At 45.3% G+C, this 24,423-nt stretch overlaps 1 protein-coding gene across 1 annotated transcript in view; it reads right to left on the bottom strand.

Annotated features, from left to right (window-relative positions):
• Positions 1-24,124, bottom strand: part of LOC144805599 (uncharacterized) — a 122,721-nt gene extending 98,597 nt beyond the window's left edge. Inside the window, exon 1 of the mRNA XM_078672122.1 lies at positions 24,039-24,124. The gene's annotated coding sequence lies outside the window, so the exon portion shown is untranslated. The remainder of the gene's footprint in view (positions 1-24,038) is intronic.
• Positions 24,125-24,423: the final 299 nt, after the last annotated feature.

Raw genomic sequence — 24,423 nt, 5'->3', positions numbered from 1 at the left:
TTGGTATGAGTGATGAGTGATTGGTATGAGCGATGAGTGATAATTGGTATAAGCGATGAGGGATGAGTGGTCTGAGTGATGATTGGTCTGAACGATGAGTGATGATTGGTCTGAACAATAAGTGATGATTGGTCTGAACGATGAGTGATGATTGGTATGAGCAATGAGTTATGGTTGGTATGAGTGATGAGTGATTGGTATGAGCGATGAGGGATAATTGGTATGAGCGATGATTGATGATTGGTTTGAGCGATAATTGATGATTGGTCTGAGCAATGATTGGTCTGAACGATAAATGATGATTGGTGTGAGCAATGAGTTATGGTTGGTATGAGTGATGAGTGATTGGTATGAGCGATGAGTGATAATTGGTATGAGCGATGATTGATGATTGGTTTGAGCGATAATTGATGATTGGTCTGAGCAATGATTGGTCTGCGCGATGAGTGATGATTGGTATGAGCGATGAGTGATGATTGGTATGAGCGATGATTGATGATTGGTCTGAGCGATGATTGATGATTGGTCTGAGCGATGAGTGATGATTGGTCTGAGTGATGAGTCATGATTGGTATGAGAGCTGAGTGATGATTGGTATGAGAGCTGAGTGATGATTGGTCTGAACGATGAGTGATGATTGGTCTGAACAATAAGTGATGATTGGTCTGAAAGATGAGTGATGATTGGTATGAGCGATGATTGATGATTGGTATGAGCGCTGCGTGTTGATTGGTATGAGTGCTGAGTGATGATTGGAATGAGCGATGATTGATGATTGGTATGAGCGATGAGTGATGATTGGTATGAGTGATGAGTGATGATTGGTATGAGCGATGAGTGATGATTGGAATGAGCGATGATTGATGATTGGTATGAGCGATGAGTGATGATTGGTATGAGCGATGAGCGATGATTGGTATGAGCGATGATTGATGATTGGAATGAGCGATGAGTGATGATTGGTATGAGCGATGAGTGATGATTCGAATGAGCGATGAGTGATGATTGGTATGAGCGATGAGTGATGATTGGTCTGAACGATGATTGATGATTGGTCTGAGCGATGAGTTATGGTTGGTATGAGGGATGAGTGATTGGTCTGAGCAATGATTGATGATTGGTATGAGTGATGAGTGATGATTGGTATGAGCGCTGAGTAATTTTTGGTCTGAACGATGAGTGATGATTGGTCTGAACGATAAGTGATGATTGGTCTGAACGATGAGTGATGATTGGTCTGAGCGATGATTGAGGATTGGTATGAATCATGAGTGATGATTGGTATGAGCGATGAGTGATGATTGGTCTGACCGATGATTGATGATTGGTCTGAGATGAGTGATGATTGGTATGAACGATGAGTGATGATTGGTCTGAGCGAAGAGTGATGATTGGTCTGAGCGATGAGTGATGATTGGTCTGAGTGATGATTGGTATGAGCGAAGATTGATGATTGGTATGAGTGATGATTGGAATGAGCGATGAGTGATATGAGTGATGATTGGTCTGAGCGATGAGGGATGATTGGGCTGAGCGATGAGTGATGATTGGTCTGAGCGATGATTGATGATTGGTCTGAACGATGATTGTTCTGAGCGAATAGTTATGGTTGGTATGAGCGATGAGTGATTGGTCTGAGCGATGAGTGATGATTGGTCTGAATGAATATTGGTCTGAGCGATGACTGATGATTGGTCTGAGCGATGAGTGATGATTGGTATGAACGATGATTGGTCTGAGCGATGAGTGATGATTGGTCTGAACGATGATTGGTCTGAGCGATGAGTGATGATTGGTCTGAGCGATGAGTGATTGGTCTGAACGATGATTGGTCTGAGCGCTGAGTTATGGTTGGTATGAGCGATGAGTGATTGGTCTGAGCGATGATTGATGATTGGTATGAGCGATGAGTGATGATTGGAATGAACGATGAGTGATTGGTCTGAGCGATGATTGATGATTGGTATGACCGCTGAGTGATGATTGGTATGAGCGCTGAGTGATGATTGATCTGAACGATGAGTGATGATTGGTCTGAATGATGAGTGATGATTGGTCTGAGCGATGATTGATGATTGGTCTGAGCGATGATTGATGATTGGTCTGAGCGATGATTGATGATTGGTCTGAGCGAAGAGTGATGATTGGTATGAGTGATGAGTGATTGGTCTGAGCAATGATTGATGATTGGTATGAGCGATGAGTGATGATTGGTATGAGTGATGAGTGGTCTGAGTGAGACATGATGATTAGTATGAGCGCTGAGTGATGATTGGTCTGAACGATGAGTGATGATTGGTCTGAACAATAAGTGATGATTGGTCTGAGCGATGAGTGATGATTGGTCTGAGCGATGAGTGATGATTGGTCTGAATGGTGATTGGTCTGAGCGATGAACGATGATTGGTCTGAGTGATGATTGATGATTGGTCTGAGCGATGAGTGATGTTTGGTCTAAATGATGAGTGATGATTGGTCTGAACGATAAGTGATGATTGGTCTGAGCGATGATTGATGATTGGTCTGAGCGATGATTGATGATTGGTCTGAGCGATGAGTTATGGTTGGTATGAGGGATGAGTGATTGGTCTGAGCAATGATTGATGATTGGTATGAGTGATGAGTGATGATTGGTATGAGCGCTGAGTAATTTTTGGTATGAACGATGAGTGATGATTGGTCTGAACGATAAGTGATGATTGGTCTGAACGATGAGTGATGATTGGTCTGAGCGATGATTGAGGATTGGTATGAATCATGAGTGATGATTGGTATGAGTGATGAGTGATGATTGGTCTGACCGATGATTGATGATTGGTCTGAGATGAGTGATGATTGGTATGAACGATGAGTGATGATTGGTCTGAGCGAAGAGTGATGATTGGTCTGAGCGATGAGTGATGATTGGTCTGAGTGATGATTGGTATGAGCGAAGATTGATGATTGGTATGAGTGATGATTGGAATGAGCGATGAGTGATATGAGTGATGATTGGTCTGAGCGATGAGGGATGATTGGGCTGAGCGATGAGTGATGATTGGTCTGAACGATGCTTGGTCTGAGCGATGAGTGATGATTGGTCTGAGCGATGATTGATGATTGGTCTGAACGATGATTGTTCTGAGCGAATAGTTATGGTTGGTATGAGCGATGAGTGATTGGTCTGAGCGATGAGTGATGATTGGTCTGAATGAATATTGGTCTGAGCGATGACTGATGATTGGTCTGAGCGATGAGTGATGATTGGTATGAACGATGATTGGTCTGAGCGATGAGTGATGATTGGTCTGAACGATGATTGGTCTGAGCGATGAGTGATGATTGGTCTGAGCGATGAGTGATTGGTCTGAACGATGATTGGTCTGAGCGCTGAGTTATGGTTGGTATGAGCGATGAGTGATTGGTCTGAGCGATGATTGATGATTGGTATGAGCGATGAGTGATGATTGGAATGAACGATGAGTGATTGGTCTGAGCGATGATTGATGATTGGTATGACCGCTGAGTGATGATTGGTATGAGCGCTGAGTGATGATTGATCTGAACGATGAGTGATGATTGGTCTGAATGATGAGTGATGATTGGTCTGAGCGATGATTGATGATTGGTCTGAGCGATGATTGATGATTGGTCTGAGCGATGATTGATGATTGGTCTGAGCGAAGAGTGATGATTGGTATGAGTGATGAGTGATTGGTCTGAGCAATGATTGATGATTGGTATGAGCGATGAGTGATGATTGGTATGAGTGATGAGTGGTCTGAGTGAGACATGATGATTAGTATGAGCGCTGAGTGATGATTGGTCTGAACGATGAGTGATGATTGGTCTGAACAATAAGTGATGATTGGTCTGAGCGATGAGTGATGATTGGTCTGAGCGATGAGTGATGATTGGTCTGAATGGTGATTGGTCTGAGCGATGAACGATGATTGGTCTGAGTGATGATTGATGATTGGTCTGAGCGATGAGTGATGTTTGGTCTAAATGATGAGTGATGATTGGTCTGAACGATAAGTGATGATTGGTCTGAGCGATGATTGATGATTGGTCTGAGCGATGATTGATGATTGGTCTGAGCGAAGAGTGATGATTGGTATGAGTGATGAGTGATTGGTCTGAGCAATGATTGATGATTGGTATGAGCGATGAGTGATGATTGGTATGAGTGATGAGTGGTCTGAGTGAGACATGATGATTAGTATGAGCGCTGAGTGATGATTGGTCTGAACGATGAGTGATGATTGGTCTAAATGATGAGTGATGATTGGTATGAGTGATGAGTGATTGGTCTGAGCAATGATTGATGATTGGTCTGAACGATGAGTGATGATTGGTCTGAACAATAAGTGATGATTGGTCTGAGCGATGAGTGATGATTGGTCTGAGCGATGAGTGATTGGTCTGAATGGTGATTGGTATGAGCGATGATTGATGATTGGTCTGAGCGATGATTGATGATTGGTCTGAGCGATGAGTGATAATTGGTCTGAGTGATGAGTCATGATTGGTATGAGCGCTGCGTGATGATTGGTATGAGTGATGAGTGATGATTGGAATGAGCGATGAGTGATGATTGGTATGAGCGATGAGTGATGATTGGAATGAGCGATGATTGATGATTGGTATGAGCGATGAGTGATGATTGGTATGAGCGATGAGTGTTGATTGGTATGAGCAATGATTGATGATTGGAATGAGCGATGAGTGATGATTGGTATGAGCGATGAGTGATGATTGGTATGAGCGATGAGTGATGATTGGAATGAGCGATGAGTGGTATGAGCGATGAGTGATGATTGGTATGAGCGATGAGTGATGATTGGAATGAGCGATGAATGATTGGTCTGAGCGATGATTGATGATTGGTATGAGCGCTGAGTGATGATTGGTATGAGCGCTGAGTGATGATTGATCTGACTGATGAGTGATGATTGGTCTGAATGATGAATTATGATTGGTCTGAACGATAAGTGATGATTGGTCTGAGCGATGATTGATGATTGGCCTGAGCGATGATTGATGATTGGTCTGAGCGAAGAGTGATGATTGGTATGAGTGATGAGTGATTGGTCTGAGCAATGATTGATGATTGGTATGAGCGATGAGTGATGATTGGTCTGAACGATGAGTGATGATTGGTCTGAACAATAAGTGATGATTGGTCTGAAAGATGAGTGATGATTGGTATGAGCAATGCGTTATGGTTGGTATGAGTGATGAGTGATTGGTATGAGCGATGAGTGATAATTGGTATAAGCGATGAGGGATGAGTGGTCTGAGTGATGATTGGTCTGAACGATGAGTGATGATTGGTCTGAACAATAAGTGATGATTGGTCTGAACGATGAGTGATGATTGGTATGAGCAATGAGTTATGGTTGGTATGAGTGATGAGGGATTGGTATGAGCGATGAGTGATGATTGGTATGAGCGATGAGTGATGATTGGTATGAGCGATGATTGATGATTGGTCTGAGCGATGATTGATGATTGGTCTGAGCGATGAGTGATGATTGGTCTGAGCGATGAGTGATGATTGGTATGAGCGCTGCGTGATGATTGGTATGAGTGCTGAGTGATGATTGGAATGAGCGATGATTGATGATTGGTATGAGCGATGAGTGATGATTGGTATGAGTGATGAGTGATGATTGGTATGAGCGATGAGTGATGATTGGTTTGAGCAATGAGTGATGATTGGAATGAGCGATGATTGATGATTGGTATGAGCGATGAGTAATGATTGGTATGAGCGATGAGTGATGATTGGTATGAGCGATGATTGATGATTGGAATGAGCGATGAGTGATGATTGGTATGAGTGATGATTGGTATGAGCGATGAGTGATGATTGGAAGGAGCGATGAGTGATGATTGGTATGAGCGATGAGTGATGATTGGTATGAGCGATGAGTGATGATTGGTATGAGCGATGAGTGATGATTGGTATGAGGATGAGTGATGATTAGTCTGAACGATGATTGATGATTGGTCTGAGCGATGAGTTATGGTTGGTATGAGCGATGAGTGATTGGTCTGAGCAATGATTGATGATTGGTATGAGTGATGAGTGATGATTGGTATGAGCGTTGAGTGATTTTTGGTTTGAACGATGAGTGATGATTGGTCTGAACGATAAGTGATGATTGGTCTGAACGATGAGTGATGATTGGTCTGAGCGATGATTGATGATTGGTATGAGCGATGAGTGATGATTGGTATGAGCGATGAGTGATGATTGGTCTGACCGATGATTGATGATTGGTCTGAGATGAGTGATGATTGGTATGAACGATGAGTGATGATTGGTCTGAGCGAAGAGTGATGATTGGTCTGAGCGATGAGTGATGATTGGTCTGAGTGATGATTGGTATGAGCGAAGATTGATGATTGGTATGAGTGATGATTGGAATGAGCGATGAGTGATATGAGTGATGATTGGTCTGAGCGATGAGTGATGATTGGGCTGAGCGATGAGTGATGATTGGTCTGAACGATGCTTGGTCTGAGCGATGAGTGATGATTGGTCTGAGCGATGATTGATGATTGGTCTGAACGATGATTCTTCTGAGCGAATAGTTATGGTTGGTATGAGCGATGAGTGATTGGTCTGAGCGATGAGTGATGATTGGTCTGAATGATGATTGGTCTGAGCGATGACTGATGATTGGTCTGAGCGATGAGTGATGATTGGTATGAACAATGATTGGTCTGAGTGATGAGTGATGATTGGTCTGAACGATGATTGGTCTGAGCGATGAGTAATGATTGGTCTGAGCGATGAGTGATTGGTCTGAATGATGATTGGTCTGAGCGATGAGCTATGGTTGGTATGAGCGATGAGTGATTGGTCTGAGCGATGATTGATGATTGGTATGCGCGATGAGTGATGATTGGAATGAGCGATGAGTGATTGGTCTGAGCGATGATTGATGATTGGTATGAGCGCTGAGTGATGATTGGTATGAGCGCTGAGTGATGATTGATCTGAACGATGAGTGATGATTGGTCTGAATGATGAATGATGATTGGTCTGAACGATAAGTGATGATTGGTCTGAGCGATGATTGATGATTGGTCTGAGCGATGATTGATGATTGGTCTGAGCGAAGAGTGATGATTGGTATGAGTGATGAGTGATTGGTCTGAGCAATGATTGATGATTGGTATGAGCGATGAGTGATGATTGGTATAGTGATGAGTGGTCTGAGTGAGACGTGATGATTAGTATGAGCGCTGAGTGATGATTGGTCTGAACGATGAGTGATGATTGGTCTGAACGATAAGTGATGATTGGTCTGAAAGATGATTGATGATTGGTATGAGCAATGAGTTATGGTTGGTATGAGTGATGAGTGATTGGTATGAGCGATGAGTGATAATTGGTATAAGCGATGAGGGATGAGTGGTCTGAGTGATGATTGGTCTGAACGATGAGTGATGATTGGTCTGAACAATAAGTGATGATTGGTCTGAACGATGAGTGATGATTAGTATGAGCAATGAGTTATGGTTGGTATGAGTGATGAGTGATTGGTATGAGCGATGAGTGATAATTGGTATGAGCGATGATTGATGATTGGTCTGAGCGATAATTGATGATTGGTCTGAGCAATGATTGGTCTGCGCGATGAGTGATGATTGGTATGAGCGATGAGTGATGATTGGTATGAGCGATGATTAATGATTGGTCTGAGCGATGATTGATGATTGGTCTGAGCGATGAGTGATGATTGGTCTGAGTGATGAGTCATGATTGGTATGAGAGCTGAGTGATGATTGGTATGAGAGCTGAGTGATGAATGGTATGAGAGATGATTGATGATTGGTATGAGCGATGATTGATGATTGGTAAAAGCGCTGCGTGATGATTGGTTTGAGTGCTGAGTGATGATTGGAATGAGCAATGATTGATGATTGGTATGAGCGATGAGTGATGATTGGTATGAGTGATGAGTGATGATTGGTATGAGCGATGAGTGATGATTGGTATGAGCGATGAGTGATGATTGGAATGAGCGATGATTAATGATTGGTATGAGCGATGAGTGGTCTGAGTGGGACGTGCTGATTAGTATGAGCGCTGAGTGATGATTGGTCTGAACGATGAGTGATGATTGGTCTGAACAATAAGTGATGATTGGTCTGAAAGATGAGTGATGATTGGTATGAGCAATGAGTTATGGTTGGTATGAGTGATGAGTGATTGGTATGAGCGATGAGTGATAATTGGTGTAAGCGATGAGGGATGAGTGGTCTCAGTGATGATTGGTCTGAACGATGAGTGATGATTGGTCTGAACAATAAGTGATGACTGGTCTGAACGATGAGTGATGATTGGTATGAGCAATGAGTTCTGGTTGGTATGAGTGATGAGTGATTGGTATGAGCGATGAGTGATAATTGGTATGAGCGATGATTGATGATTGGTTTGAGTGATAATTGATGATTGGTCTGAGCAATGATTGGTCTGAACGATGAGTGATGATTGGTATGAGCAATGAGTTATGGTTGGTATGAGTGATGAGTGATTGGTATGAGCGATGAGTGATAATTGGTATGAGCGATGATTGATGATTGGTTTGAGCGATAATTGATGATTGGTCTGAGCAATGATTGGTCTGCGCGATGAGTGATGATTGGTATGAGCGATGAGTGATGATTGGTATGAGCGATGATTGATGATTGGTCTGAGCGATGATTGATGATTGGTCTGAGCGATGAGTGATGATTGGTCTGAGTGATGAGTCATGATTGGTATGAGAGCTGAGTGATGATTGGTATGAGAGCTGAGTGATGAATGGTATGAGAGATGATTGATGATTGGTATGAGCGATGATTGATGATTGGTATGAGCGCTGCGTGTTGATTGGTATGAGTGCTGATTGGTATGAGCGATGAGTGATGATCGGTATGAGTGATGAGTGATGATTGGTATGAGCGATGAGTGATGATTGGAATGAGCGATGAGTGATGATTGGAATGAGCGATGAGTGATGATTGGTATGAGCGATGAGCGATGATTGGTATGAGCGATGATTGATGATTGGAATGAGCGATGAGTGATGATTGGTATGAGTGATGATTGGTATGAGCGATGAGTGATGATTCGAATGAGCGATGAGTGATGATTGGTATGAGCGATGAGTGATGATTGGTATGAGCGATGAGTGATGATTGGTCTGAACGATGATTGATGATTGGTCTGAACGATGATTGATGATTGGTCTGAGCGATGAGTTATGGTTGGTATGAGGGATGAGTGATTGGTCTGAGCAATGATTGATGATTGGTATGAGTGATGAGTGATGATTGGTATGAGCGCTGAGTGATTTTTGGTCTGAACGATGAGTGATGATTGGTCTGAACGATAAGTGATGATTGGTCTGAACGATGAGTGATGATTGGTCTGAGCGATGATTGAGGATTGGTATGAATGATGAGTGATGATTGGTATGAGCGATGAGTGATGATTGGTCTGACCGATGATTGATGATTGGTCTGAGATGAGTGATGATTGGTATGAACGATGAGTGATGATTGGTCTGAGCGAAGAGTGATGATTGGTCTGAGCGATGAGTGATGATTGGTCTGAGTGATGATTGGTATGAGCGAAGATTGATGATTGGTATGAGTGATGATTGGAATGAGCGATGAGTGATATGAGTGATGATTGGTCTGAGCGATGAGGGATGATTGGGCTGAGCGATGAGTGATGATTGGTCTGAACGATGCTTGGTCTGAGCGATGAGTGATGATTGGTCTGAACGATGATTGTTCTGAGCGAATAGTTATGGTTGGTATGAGCGTTGAGTGATTGGTCTGAGCGATGAGTGATGATTGGTCTGAATGATGATTGGTCTGAGCGATGACTGATGATTGGTCTGAGCGATGAGTGATGATTGGAATGAACGATGAGTGATTGGTCTGAGCGATGATTGATGATTGGTATGACCGCTGAGTGATGATTGGTATGAGCGCTGAGTGATGATTGATCTGAACGATGAGTGATGATTGGTCTGAATGATGAGTGATGATTGGTCTGAACGATAAGTGATGATTGGTCTGAGCGATGATTGATGATTGGTCTGAGCGATGATTGATGATTGGTCTGAGCGAAGAGTGATGATTGATCTGAACGATGAGTGATGATTGGTCTGAATGATGAGTGATGATTGGTCTGAACGATAAGTGATGATAGGTCTGAGCGATGATTGATGATTGGTCTGAGCGATGATTGATGATTGGTCTGAGCGAAGAGTGATGATTGGTATGAGTGATGAGTGATTGGTCTGAGCAATGATTGATGATTGGTATGAGCGATGAGTGATGATTGGTATGAACGATGAGTGATTGGTCTGAGCGATGATTGATGATTGGTATGACCGCTGAGTGATGATTGGTATGAGCGCTGAGTGATGATTGATCTGAACGATGAGTGATGATTGGTCTGAATGATGAATGATGATTGGTCTGAACGATAAGTGATGATTGGTCTGAGCGATGATTGATGATTGGTCTGAGCGATGATTGATGATTGGTCTGAGCGAAGAGTGATGATTGGTATGAGTGATGAGTGATTGGTCTGAGCAATGATTGATGATTGGTATGAGCGATGAGTGATGATTGGTATGAGTGATGAGTGGTCTGAGTGAGACGTGATGATTAGTATGAGCGCTGAGTGATGATTGGTCTGAACGATGAGTGATGATTGGTCTGAACGATAAGTGATGATTGGTCTGAAAGATGATTGATGATTGGTATGAGCAATGAGTTATGGTTGGTATGAGTGATGAGTGATTGGTATGAGCGATGAGTGATAATTGGTATAAGCGATGAGGGATGAGTGGTCTGAGTGATGATTGGTCTGAACGATGAGTGATGATTGGTCTGAACAATAAGTGATGATTGGTCTGAACGATGAGTGATGATTAGTATGAGCAATGAGTTATGGTTGGTATGAGTGATGAGTGATTGGTATGAGCGATGAGTGATAATTGGTATGAGCGATGATTGATGATTGGTCAGAGCGATAATTGATGATTGGTCTGAGCAATGATTGGTCTGCGCGATGAGTGATGATTGGTATGAGCGATGAGTGATGATTGGTATGAGCGATGATTAATGATTGGTCTGAGCGATGATTGATGATTGGTCTGAGCGATGAGTGATGATTGGTCTGAGTGATGAGTCATGATTGGTATGAGAGCTGAGTGATGATTGGTATGAGAGCTGAGTGATGAATGGTATGAGAGATGATTGATGATTGGTATGAGCGATGATTGATGATTGGTAAAAGCGCTGCGTGATGATTGGTTTGAGTGCTGAGTGATGATTGGAATGAGCAATGATTGATGATTGGTATGAGCGATGAGTGATGATTGGTATGAGTGATGAGTGATGATTGGTATGAGCGATGAGTGATGATTGGTATGAGCGATGAGTGATGATTGGAATGAGCGATGATTAATGATTGGTATGAGCGATGAGTGGTCTGAGTGAGACCTGCTGATTAGTATGAGCGCTGAGTGATGATTGGTCTGAACGATGAGTGATGATTGGTCTGAACAATAAGTGATGATTGGTCTGAAAGATAAGTGATGATTGGTATGAGCAATGAGTTATGGTTGGTATGAGTGATGAGTGATTGGTATGAGCGATGAGTGATAATTGGTGTAAGCGATGAGGGATGAGTGGTCTCAGTGATGATTGGTCTGAACGATGAGTGATGATTGGTCTGAACAATAAGTGATGACTGGTCTGAACGATGAGTGATGATTGGTATGAGCAATGAGTTATGGTTGGTATGAGTGATGAGTGATTGGTATGAGCGATGAGTGATAATTGGTATGAGCGATGATTGATGATTGGTTTGAGTGATAATTGATGATTGGTCTGAGCAATGATTGGTCTGAACGATGAGTGATGATTGGTATGAGCAATGAGTTATGGTTGGTATGAGTGATGAGTGATTGGTATGAGCGATGAGTGATAATTGGTATGAGCGATGATTGATGATTGGTTTGAGCGATAATTGATGATTGGTCTGAGCAATGATTGGTATGCGCGATGAGTGATGATTGGTATGAGCGATGAGTGATGATTGGTATGAGCGATGATTGATGATTGGTCTGAGCGATAATTGATGATTGGTCTGAGCGATGAGTGATGATTGGTCTGAGTGATGAGTCATGATTGGTATGAGAGCTGAGTGATGATTGGTATGAGAGCTGAGTGATGAATGGTATGAGAGATGATTGATGATTGGTATGAGCGATGATTGATGATTGGTATGAGCGCTGCGTGTTGATTGGTATGAGTGCTGAGTGATGATTGGAATGAGCGATGATTGATGATTGGTATGAGCGATGAGTGATGATCGGTATGAGTGATGAGTGATGATTGGTATGAGCGATGAGTGATGATTGGAATGAGCGATGAATGATGATTTGTTTGAGCGATGAGTGATGTTTGGTATGAGCGATGAGCGATGATTGGTATGAGCGATGATTGATGATTGGAATGAGCGATGAGTGATGATTGGTATGAGTGATGATTGGTATGAGCGATGAGTGATGATTCGAATGAGCGATAAGTGATGATTGGTATGAGCGATGAGTGATGATTGGTATGAGCGATGAGTGATGATTGGTATGAGCGATGAGTGATGATTGGTATGAGCGATGAGTGATGATTGGTCTGAGCGATGAGTTATGGTTGGTATGAGGGATGAGTGATTGGTCTGAGCAATGATTGATGATTGGTATGAGTGATGAGTGATGATTGGTATGAGCGCTGAGTGATTTTTGGTCTGAACGATGAGTGATGATTGGTCTGAATGATAAGTGATGATTGGTCTGAACGATGATTGGTCTGAGCGCTGAGTTATGGTTGGTATGAGCGATGAGTGATTGGTCTGAGCGATGATTGATGATTGGTATGAGCGATGAGTGATGATTGGAATGAACGATGAGTGATTGGTCTGAGCGATGATTGATGATTGGTATGACCGCTGAGTGATGATTGGTATGAGCGCTGAGTGATGATTGATCTGAACGATGAGTGATGATTGGTCTGAATGATGAGTGATGATTGGTCTGAACGATAAGTGATGATTGGTCTGAGCGATGATTGATGATTGGTCTGAGCGATGATTGATGATTGGTCTGAGCGAAGAGTGATGATTGATCTGAACGATGAGTGATGATTGGTCTGAATGATGAGTGATGATTGGTCTGAACGATAAGTGATGATTGGTCTGAACGATAAGTGATGATTGGTCTGAGCGATGATTGATGATTGGTCTGAGCGAAGAGTGATGATTGGTATGAGTGATGAGTGATTGGTCTGAGCAATGATTGATGATTGGTATGAGCGATGAGTGATGATTGGTATGAACGATGAGTGATTGGTCTGAGCAATGATTGATGATTGGTATGACCGCTGAGTGATGATTGGTATGAGCGCTGAGTGATGATTGATCTGAACGATGAGTGATGATTGGTCTGAATGATGAGTGATGATTGGTCTGAACGATAAGTGATGATTGGTCTGAGCGATGATTGATGATTGGTCTGAGCGATGATTGATGATTGGTCTGAGCGAAGAGTGATGATTGGTATGAGTGATGAGTGATTGGTCTGAGCAATGATTGATGATTGGTATGATCGAAGAGTGATGATTGGTATGAGTGATGAGTGGTCTGAGTGAGACATGATGATTAGTATGAGCGCTGAGTGATGATTGGTCTGAACGATGAGTGATGATTGGTCTGAACAATAAGTGATGATTGGTCTGAGCGATGAGTGATGATTGGTCTGAGCGATGAGTGATGATTGGTCTGAATAGTGATTGGTCTGAGCGATGAACGATGATTGGTCTGAGTGATGATTGGTCTGAGCGATGAGTGATGATTGGTCTGAATGATGATTGGTCTGAGCGATGAGTGATGATTAGTCTGAGCGATGAGTGATTGGTCTGAACGATGATTGGTCGGAGCGATGAGTTATGGATGGTATGAGCGATGAGTGATTGGTCTGAGCGATGATTGATGATTGGTATGAGCGATGAGTGATGATTGGAATGAGCGATGAGTGATTGGTCTGAGCGATGATTGATGATTAGTATGAGCGCTGAGTGATGATTGGTATGAGCGCTGAGTGATGATTGATCTGAACGATGAGTGATGATTGGTCTGAATGATGAGTGATGATTGGTCTGAACGATAAGTGATGATTGGTCTGAGCGATGATTGATGATTGGTCTGAGCGATGATTGATGATTGGTCTGAGCGAAGAGTGATGATTGGTATGAGTGATGAGTGATTGGTCTGAGCAATGATTGATGATTGGTATGAGCGATGAGTGATGATTGGTATGAGTGATGATTGGTCTGAACGATATGTGATGATTGGTCTGAGCGATGATTGATGATTGGTCTGAGCGATGATTGATGATTGGTCTGAGCGAAGAGTGATGATTGGTATGAGTGATGAGTGATTGGTCTGAGCAATGATTGATGATTGGTATGAGCGATGAGTGATGATTGGTATGAGTGATGAGTGATGAGATGGTCTGAACAATAAGTGATGATTGGTCTGAGCGATGAGTGATGATTGGTCTGAATGATGATTGGTCTGAGCGATGAACGATGATTGGTCTGAGTGATGATTGGTCTGAGCGAATAGTTATGGTTGGTATGAGCGATGAGTGATTGGTCTGAGCGATGAGTGATGATTGGTCTGAATGATGATTGGTCTGAGCGATGACTGATGATGATCATCATCATACTAATCTGCAGCTCCACTGACTCACCAGACCTGAAGGAGCTCCACTGACCCACCACACCTGAAGGAACTCCAGTGACTCACCACACCTGAAGGAGCTTCACTGACTCACCACACCTGAAGGAGATCCACTGACTCACCAGACCTAAAGGAGCTCCAGTGACTCACATCTGGAGGAGCTCCAGTGACTGACCGCACCTGAAGGAGCTCCAGTGACTCACATCTGAAGGAGCTCCAGTGACTGACCGCACCTGAAGGAGCTCCAGTGACTCACCACACCTGAAGGAGCTCCACTGACTCACCACACCTGAAGGAGCTTCACTGACTCACCACACCTGAAGCATCTCCACTGACTCACCACACCTAAAGGAGCTCCACTGACTCACCACATCTGAAGGAGCTCCACTGACTCACCACACCTGAAGCAGCTCCACTGACTCACCACACCTGAAGCAGCTCCACTGACTCACATCTGACGGAGCTCCACTGACTCACCATACCTGAAGGAGCTTCACTGACTCACCACACCTGAAGCATCTCCACTGACTCACATCTGAAGGAGCTCCATTGACTCACCACATCTGAAGGAGCTCCACTGACTCACCACACCCGAAGCAGCTCCACTGACTGACTACACCCAAATGCACTCCACTGACTCACACCTGAAGCAGCCCCACTTACTCACCAGACCTGAAGGAGCTCCACAGACTCACCACACCTGAAGGAGCTCCACTGACTCACACCTGAAGCAGCTCCACTGACTCACCAGACCTGAAGGAGCTCCACTGACCCACCACACCTGAAGGAACTCCAGTGACTCACCACACCTGAAGGAGCTCCACTGACTCACCACACCTGAAGGATCTCCACTGACTCACCATGCTCGAAGGAGCTCCACTGACTCACATCTGAAGGAGCTCCACTGACTCACAACATCTGAAGGAGCTCTACTGTCTCACCACATCTGAAGGAGCTCCACTGACTCACCAGACCTGAAGGAGCTCCAGTGACTCACCACACCTGCAGGAGATCCACTCACTCACTAGACCTAAAGGAGCTCCAGTGACTCACCAGACCTTAAGGAGCTAGACTGAATCACCAGACCTGAAGGAGCTCTAGTGACTCACCACACCTGAAGGAGATCCACTGACTCACCAGACCTAAAGGAGCTCCAGTGACTCACATCTGAAGGAGCTCCAGTGACTGACCGCACCTGAAGGAGCTCCAGTGACTCACATCTGAAGGAGCTCCAGTGACTGACCGCACCTGAAGGAGCTCCAGTGACTCACCACACCTGAAGGAGCTCCAGTGACTCACCACACCTGAAGGAGCTCCACTGACTCACCACACCTGAAGGAGCTCCACTGACTCACATTTGAAGGAGCTCCACTGACTGACCACACCTGAAGCAGCTCCACTGACTCACATCTGACGGAGCTCCACTGACTCACCATACCTAAAGGAGCTTCACTGACTCACCACACCCGAAGCAGCTCCACTGACTGACTACACCCAAATGCACTCCACTGACTCACACCTGAAGTAGCTCCACTGACTCAACAGACCTGAAGGAGCTCCACTGACTCACCACACCTGAAGGAGCTCCACTGACTCACACCTGAAGCAGCTCCACTGACTCACCAGACCTGAAGGAGCGCCACTGACCCACCACACCTGAAGGAACTCCAGTGACTCACCACACCTGAAGGAGCTCCACTGACTCACCACACCTGAAGGATCTCCACTGACTCACCATGCCTGAAGGAGCTCCACTGACTCACATCTGAAGGAGCTCCACGGACTCACAACATCTGAAGGAGCTCTACTGTCTCACCACATCTGAAGGAGCTCCACTGACTCACCAGACCTGAAGGAGCTCAAGTGACTCACTACACCTGCAGGAGATCCACTGACTCACCAGACCTAAAGGAGCTCCAGTGACTCACATCTGAAGGAGCTCCAGTGACTGACCGCACCTAATGGAGCTCCAGTGACTCACATCTGAAGGAGCTCCAGTGACTGCCCGCACCTGAGGGCGCTCCAGTGACTCTCCACACCTGAAGGAGCTCCACTGACTCACCACACCTGAAGGAGCTCCACTTACTCATCATACCTGAAGGAGCTCCACTGACTCACATTCGAAGGAGCTCCACTGACTCACCACACCTGAAGCAGCTCCACTGACTCACATCTGACGGAGCTCCACTGACTCACCACACCTGAAGGAGCTTCCCGGACTCACCACACCTGAAGCATCTCCACTGACTCACATCTGAAGGAGCTCCATTGACTCACAACATCTGAAGGAGCTCCACTGACTCACCACACCCGAAGCAGCTCCACTGACCCACCACACCTGAAGGAGCTCCACTGACTCACACCTGAGGCAGCTCCACTCACTCTCCAGACCTGAAGGAGCTCCACTGACTCACCACATCTAAAGGAGCTGCACTGACTCACCACACCTGAAGCAGCTCCACTGACTCACCACACCTGAAGGAGCTCCACTGACTCACATTTGAAGGAGCTCCACTGACTCACCACACCTGAAGCAGCTCCACTGACTCACATCTGATGGAGCTCCACTGACTCACCACGCCTGAAGGAGCTTCACTGACTCACCACACCTGAAGCAGCTCCACTGACTCACATCTGACGGAGCTCCACTGACTCACCACACCTGAAGGAGCTTCCCGGACTCACCACACCTGAAGCATCTCCACTGACTCACATCTGAAGGAGCTCCATTGACTCACAACATCTGAAGGAGCTCCACTGACTCACCACACCCGAAGCAGCTCCACTGACCCACCACACCTGAAGGAGCTCCACTGACTCACAACATCTGAAGGAGCTCTACTGTCTCACCACATCTGAAGGAGATCCACTGACTCACCAGACCTGAAGGAGCTCCAGTGACTCACCACACCTGCAGGAGATCCACTCACTCACTAGACCTAAAGGAGCTCCAGTGACTCACCAGACCTTAAGGAGCTCCACTGAATCACCAGACCTGAAGGAGCTCTAGTGACTCACCACACCTGAAGGAGATCCACTGACTCACCAGACCTAAAGGAGCTCCAGTGACTCACATCTGAAGGAGCTCCAGTGACTGACCGCACCTGAAGGAGCTCCAGTGACTCACATCTGAAGGAGCTCCAGTGACTGACCGCACCTGAAGGAGCTCCAGTGACTCACCACACCTGAAGGGGCTCCAGTGACTCACCACACCTGAAGGAGCTCCACTGACTCACCACACCTGAAGGAGCTCCACTGACTCACATTTGAAGGAGCTCCACTGACTGACCACACCTGAAGCAGCTCCACTGACTCACATCTGACGGAGCTCCACTGACTCACCATACCTAAAGGAGCTTCACTGACTCACCACACCTGAAGCATCTCCACGGACTCACATCTGAAGGAGCTCCATTGACTCACCACATCTGAAGGAGCTCCACTGACTCACCACACCCGAAGCAGCTCCACTGACTGACTACACCCAAATGCACTCCACTGACTCACACCTGAAGTAGCTCCACTGACTCACCAGACCTGAAGGAGCTCCACTGACTCACCACACCTGAAGGAGCTCCACTGACTCACACCTGAAGCAGCTCCACTGACTCACCAGACCTGAAGGAGCTCCACTGACCCACCACACCTGAAGGAACTCCAGTGACTCACCACACCTGAAGGAGCTCCACTGACTCACCACACCTGAAGGATCTCCACTGACTCACCATGCCTGAAGGAGCTCCACTGACTCACATCTGAAGGAGCTCCACGGACTCACAACATCTGAAGGAGCTCTACTGTCTCACCACATCTGAAGGAGCTCCACTGACTCACCAGACCTGAAGGAGCTCAAGTGACTCACTACACCTGCAGGAGATCCACTGACTCACCAGACCTAAAGGAGCTCCAGTGACTCACATCTGAAGGAGCTCCAGTGACTGACCGCACCTGAAGGAGCTCCAGTGATTCACATCTGAAGGAGCTCCAGTGACTGCCCGCACCTGAGGGAGCTCCAGTGACTCTCCACACCTGAAGGAGCTCCACTGACTCACCACACCTGAAGGAGCTCCACTGACTCATCATACCTGAAGGAGCTCCACTGACTCACATTCGAAGGAGCTCCACTGACTCACCACACCTGAAGCAGCTCCACTGACTCACATCTGACGGAGCTCCACTGACTCACCACACCTGAAGGAGCTTCCCGGACTCACCACACCTGAAGCATCTCCACTGACTCACATCTGAAGGAGCTCCATTGACTCACAACATCTGAAGGAGCTCCACTGACTCACCACACCCGAAGCAGCTCCACTGACCCACCACACCTGAAGGAGCTCCACTGACTCACACATGAGGCAGCTCCACTCACTCTCCAGACCTGAAGGAGCTCCACTGACTCACCACATCTAAAGGAGCTGCACTGACTCACCACACCTGAAGCAGCTCCACTGACTCACCACACCTGAAGGAGCTCCACTGACTCACATTTGAAGGAGCTCCACTGACTCACCACACCTGAAGCAGCTCCACTGACTCATATCTGATGGAGCTCCACTGACTCACCACGCCTGAAGGAGATTCACTGACTCACCACACCTGAAGCAGCTCCACTGACTCACATCTGACGGAGCTCCACTGACTCACCACACCTGAAGGAGCTTCCCGGACTCACCACACCTGAAGCATCTCCACTGACTCACATCTGAAGGAGCTCCATTGACTCACAACGTCTGAAGGAGCTCCACTGACTCACCACACCCGAAGCAGCTCCACTGACCCACGACACCTGAAGGAGCTCCACTGACTCACACCTGAGGCAGCTCCACTCACTCTCCAGACCTGAAGGAGCTCCACTGACTCACCACATCTAAAGGAGCTGCACTGACTCACCACACCTGAAGCAGCTCCACTGACTCACCACACCTGAAGGAGCTCCACTGACTCACATTTGAAGGAGCTCCACTGACTTACCACACCTGAAGCAGCTCCACTGACTCACATCTGATGGAGCTCCACTGACTCACCACGCCTGAAGGAGCTTCACTGACTCACCACACCTGAAGCATCTCTACTGACTCACATCTGAAGGAGCTCCATTGACTCACCACATCTGAAGGAGCTCCACTGACTCACCACACCCGAAGCAGCTCCACTGACTCACCACGCCTGAAGGAGCTACACTGACTCACACCTGAAGCAGCTCCACTGACTCACCAGACCTGAAGGAGCTCCACTGACTCACCACACCTAAAGGAGCTGCACTGACTCACCACATCTGAAGGAGCTCCACTGACTCACCACACCCAAAGCAGCTCCACTGGCTCACCACAACTGAAGGAGCTACACTGACTCACACCTGAAGCAGCTCTACTGACTCACCAGACCTGAAGGAGCTCCACTGACCCAACACACCTGAAGGAGCTCCAGTGACTCACTACACCTGAAGGAGCTCCACTGACTCACCACACCTGAATTATCTCCATTTACTCCGCACACCTAAAGGAGCTCCACTGACTAACCAGACCTGAAGGAGCTCCACTGACTCACCACACCTGAAGTAGCTCCACTGACTCACACCTGAAGCAGCTCCACTGACTCACCACATGAAGGAGCTCCACTGACTACCCACACCTAAAGGAGCTTCACTGACTCACCATACACAAACTATCATGATTCAAACTCCTCACCCACACTTTCAAGGCACTACATAACACTTGCCCAGCAAACCTCAACAATCGAGTCTGCTTTCACAAACCTTCCAGAGACCTCAGTCCATCCGCACTCCTACTTGCAGACATCCCACGCATACGAAAGACCAGATCTAGCAGACAAGCCTTCTCGTACATTGCTCCTAAAGCGTGAAACGACCCGACACTGCACATAAGAGCCTCCTCCTCACTTCTTGAATTCACCAGAGGCTGAAGACCTGGCTTTTGGAGTAGTCCCACGAGGCCCCAGGCTTGGCTAGACTCAGCCCTGCCCAGCTCCAGGCTAGCTTCCTGGATGATAGTGCGCTCTATAAATCAGCGAAACATACCATAAAACACGTACGTTTGATACTACAACAAATAGGTCATATAATATATATATTAGTGGTTTGATTTAGATATATATTAAGTTTAAGTAGGTGTTCAACAGAATTCATATGCTAGTTTGTCAATTTTACATCACAATCACGTCATTACAGCAAAGTGAAAGTAAAACAAGCCGATGGGCTCACGTTACTTTCACTGCATCAGTGCTTGAGGGGAAGAGAGAAGGTGCATATGAAAATAAAATACCAGTATTTGTAAAGTGCAAAGCTACCTCCAAAGTGGTGTCCCGGCGCTGGGGGCCATCAGGAAGATTAAGCGAGCTACTGCCCAGAGTCACATGGTGCTGGGCTGACCTGCCGCCGGCACCAGGGATCGAACCATGAACCCTGTAGTCCAGAGTCAGGCACCCTGGCCGCTGCACCACACCTCTTCCTCCTCCCTGCTGAGCACTGATTGCTTCAGGAGAGGTGTAGTTGGAAAGTAGATAAGCTCCCCTTTCCACTGATACCTCTGACCCGTGGACCCCTCCTTGGGATCGCCACAGGAGAGCGACACCCAAGCAGGGATACATCGACTAGGCCCCAGGGTCATTGGGAGCGGCCCATTAATTTCGCGACATTGTCGCGAAAAAATGGCAAACAACTTTTGGTTTGGAAACTGTAGATATAGTTAGATCTCTTGAAGTTTGTAGTAAAGTCATTTTTAATGATTCACTCAAAAGTCAACATTATATGTCATTGTTTGATTTGTATTATACACCATATCAAATTTCAAAATGGAAAACGCAGAGAGGTGTGAATTGTAGTCGTTGTGGCTATAATGCGGCCGATCTATGTCATATGCTTTTTCATTGCCCAAAATTGACCTTATTTCTCACTCAGGTACAAGATTTCTTAAGAATTATTCTCGAAGTAGATATTGTATTAACGCCTGAACTTGTGACAATTGGAATACAAACTGATAAAATTAGCGATAGAACAAGTGCTGAAGAAGGGTTTATATTTATTGCTATGTCAACTTATCGCAATTGTATAACCTCTCATTGGTTGGATGTTGAACCACCGGTATTCTATCATTGGCAATCAAAATTACTAAATATTTATCAGTTGGAAAGGCCTGAGAAGAAAGGCAATAGGTCAAAAAATATGGTTACCTATTACAAACTGGTTATGATAATGGTTATTTTTTTTATTTTATTTTTTTATTTTTCCTGCTGTACTGTTTATTTCCCTGACGCTTTCTGATTTTCTATGGGCTTGGCTAAAATGTCATATGTTTGTTTATTGTAAATAATGTATACTTTTTTTGTTTTTGCTCTGTTTTTTCTGTTGTATAAACTGTTTTCTTTTTTTCCTTTCTCCACTGCCAATAAAATCTTTTTTAAAAAAAGGGAGCGGCCCATTAAGCACAACATTGTGCTCCCCTCCGATCCCCAAATATCTTGATATTTCTGCCCCATGGGGAGCAGATGGGGCGATTACCCCCGATCTTCCCCCTAATGGGGGGGGGTCAGATAGCCCACTAGACACCAGGAGGAGGGAAAGAAAATTTGGGATGGTGGAAGCTCCCGATGGGCATGACCATGCCCCTAACCTAAACAAGCATTGGCATAGTCAAAAGGTCTCACTTTTGGGACCTTATAAGTATTTAGTTATCCAGCACAATATCGTTGGTGCAACAATATTAACTGTTGCATGGCTAAACACTTATAAGGTCCCAAAGCCGAGAACTATTGGCTACGCCAATGATTGTAGTCAGTGTGTTGTGCTGCTGATACGTGATGGTGGAGAGACCTATTAGCAAGGTTTTGCAGCCATGCTGTACAGCAGGCTGGATGCTTTGCAGTCTGCCTTTTGTTAAAAGTGCATGCTGGATGCATCATGGTCTTATAGGAGCCAGGCTGCACACCAGCCACCCTCCTATGCAGCAAAGCTGCATACCATTGCCAAAGTTGTCAATGCCATGCTGTACAGCAGGGACAAAAGTCAATGACAGAGCCGATAGTCTCAAAGGCGAGACCTATTGGCTTTGCTAATAATGCTTATATATAGTTAATTTCCTCAAACATTTTGGAGGAGATTTATAAAAAGTAAAGGATGAAATAGCCATGTGTAGAATGCAGCGCATTCAGAAATACATTACATGCTTCACAACAGAGCAGTTAAATATCCTGAGCATTTAACGACGGGCAGTGTTCAGGTGGGTACAGGAAAGCAAGATTGTACTGAACGAAAGAGAATCCAGTCAAGCAGACACTTTAAAAGAAATGATCTTGAAGGCAAACTGAAATCCTCAGGTTCTAGTTCAACGTATACTAAAAGGTGAAATAGCAGTTTCTATTGTTCCGTTCGATGTAAAGTTACGAATGAGTTCTTTCTACTCTTAAAGTGGTAATAGATGCCACGACTCGGTTGAATAAGAGTTCGCCCAGCCACGCGATTTCAACAAGCAATCATGATTGCTTAAGTAACCTGCAGAAGCCATGAGTTAGAGCTACCATTCAGGAAGCGGAGTGTGGCAGTGAGTAGATAACAGAAATCGACACCATGTTGCAACATGACAGGACAACGCTGCAGCCAGAGAAAAAAAAACAAGTAATCACAAATATATAACCAAAAGAACAAGCCCGCGAGTGGTGCACGTGAGCATCCCACCTCTCTTTACTTCATCAAGGCTGAAACTATCCCATAAAAGACAATAAACCTCACCCCGTATAAAAACATATACAATGAGATTACAAACTTACATGTAAAAGCACGAACCACACTTTGGGGTCTCTATGTATCTCATAGAGATCACATCCTAAATCACAAGTGATTGGCACATAATACACCAGACACAAAGTACACTCTAGGTCCTTTACCAATCAGCAACCCGAAGGTTACATGTTTCTTCATAATTCTATAGAAGGTACTTCAACTGATATAAGGATATTAAAAATATATAACATTACATACAACATCCTAATTCACCATACAATGGTGTACAGTTCACAACTAAATTCAAATGTGGACAATGAGAGAGTAAAACATGAGGACAACCTGATTGGGAAGAATTCACTTTTTTAGAAAGACAATTACACTCCACTAAATTGTCTGTAGTAAAGAGAGTAAGGGGGAAGTCCAAGGCACTGGGGTAGAATTATAGCCACTATAGGTCATATATAGATATTGTAGTTAATAGGCAGTTCTCACCTTATCATGTAGTGTAGCGTATTCACAATATTTATATTATGTGATTGGTGGCAGTCATCATATCACAGGGTGTTATTCATCCCGTCCATAGATGGTATAAGTGGCCCAAATCACGTCCCTGCTCAGGACCTATACAAGAAAGAGACCTGTGGTTCAGTCATGTGAAAACACCCCATGTTGCGAGTGTGATGGAGAAAAGGAACTGGCAAAAGGACTATCATTCGAATAGTCATACCCCATCTTCTGACTACTTATAAATACCGAATCAATCAATCAATCAATCAGAGTACTTGTAGAGCGCGCTACTTACCCGTGAGGGTCTCAAGGCGCTGAGGGAAGGGGTGCTGCTACTGCTCGAAGAGCCAGGTCTTGAGGAATCTTCTGA

The sequence above is a fragment of the Lissotriton helveticus genome (assembly GCF_964261635.1).
Source record: "Lissotriton helveticus chromosome 1_1 unlocalized genomic scaffold, aLisHel1.1 SUPER_1_unloc_16, whole genome shotgun sequence".
In the NCBI taxonomy this organism is placed as follows: domain Eukaryota; kingdom Metazoa; phylum Chordata; class Amphibia; order Caudata; family Salamandridae; genus Lissotriton; species Lissotriton helveticus.
Note: the sequence above shows the minus strand (reverse complement) of the source record. Positions and strands in the feature narration are given on the sequence as shown.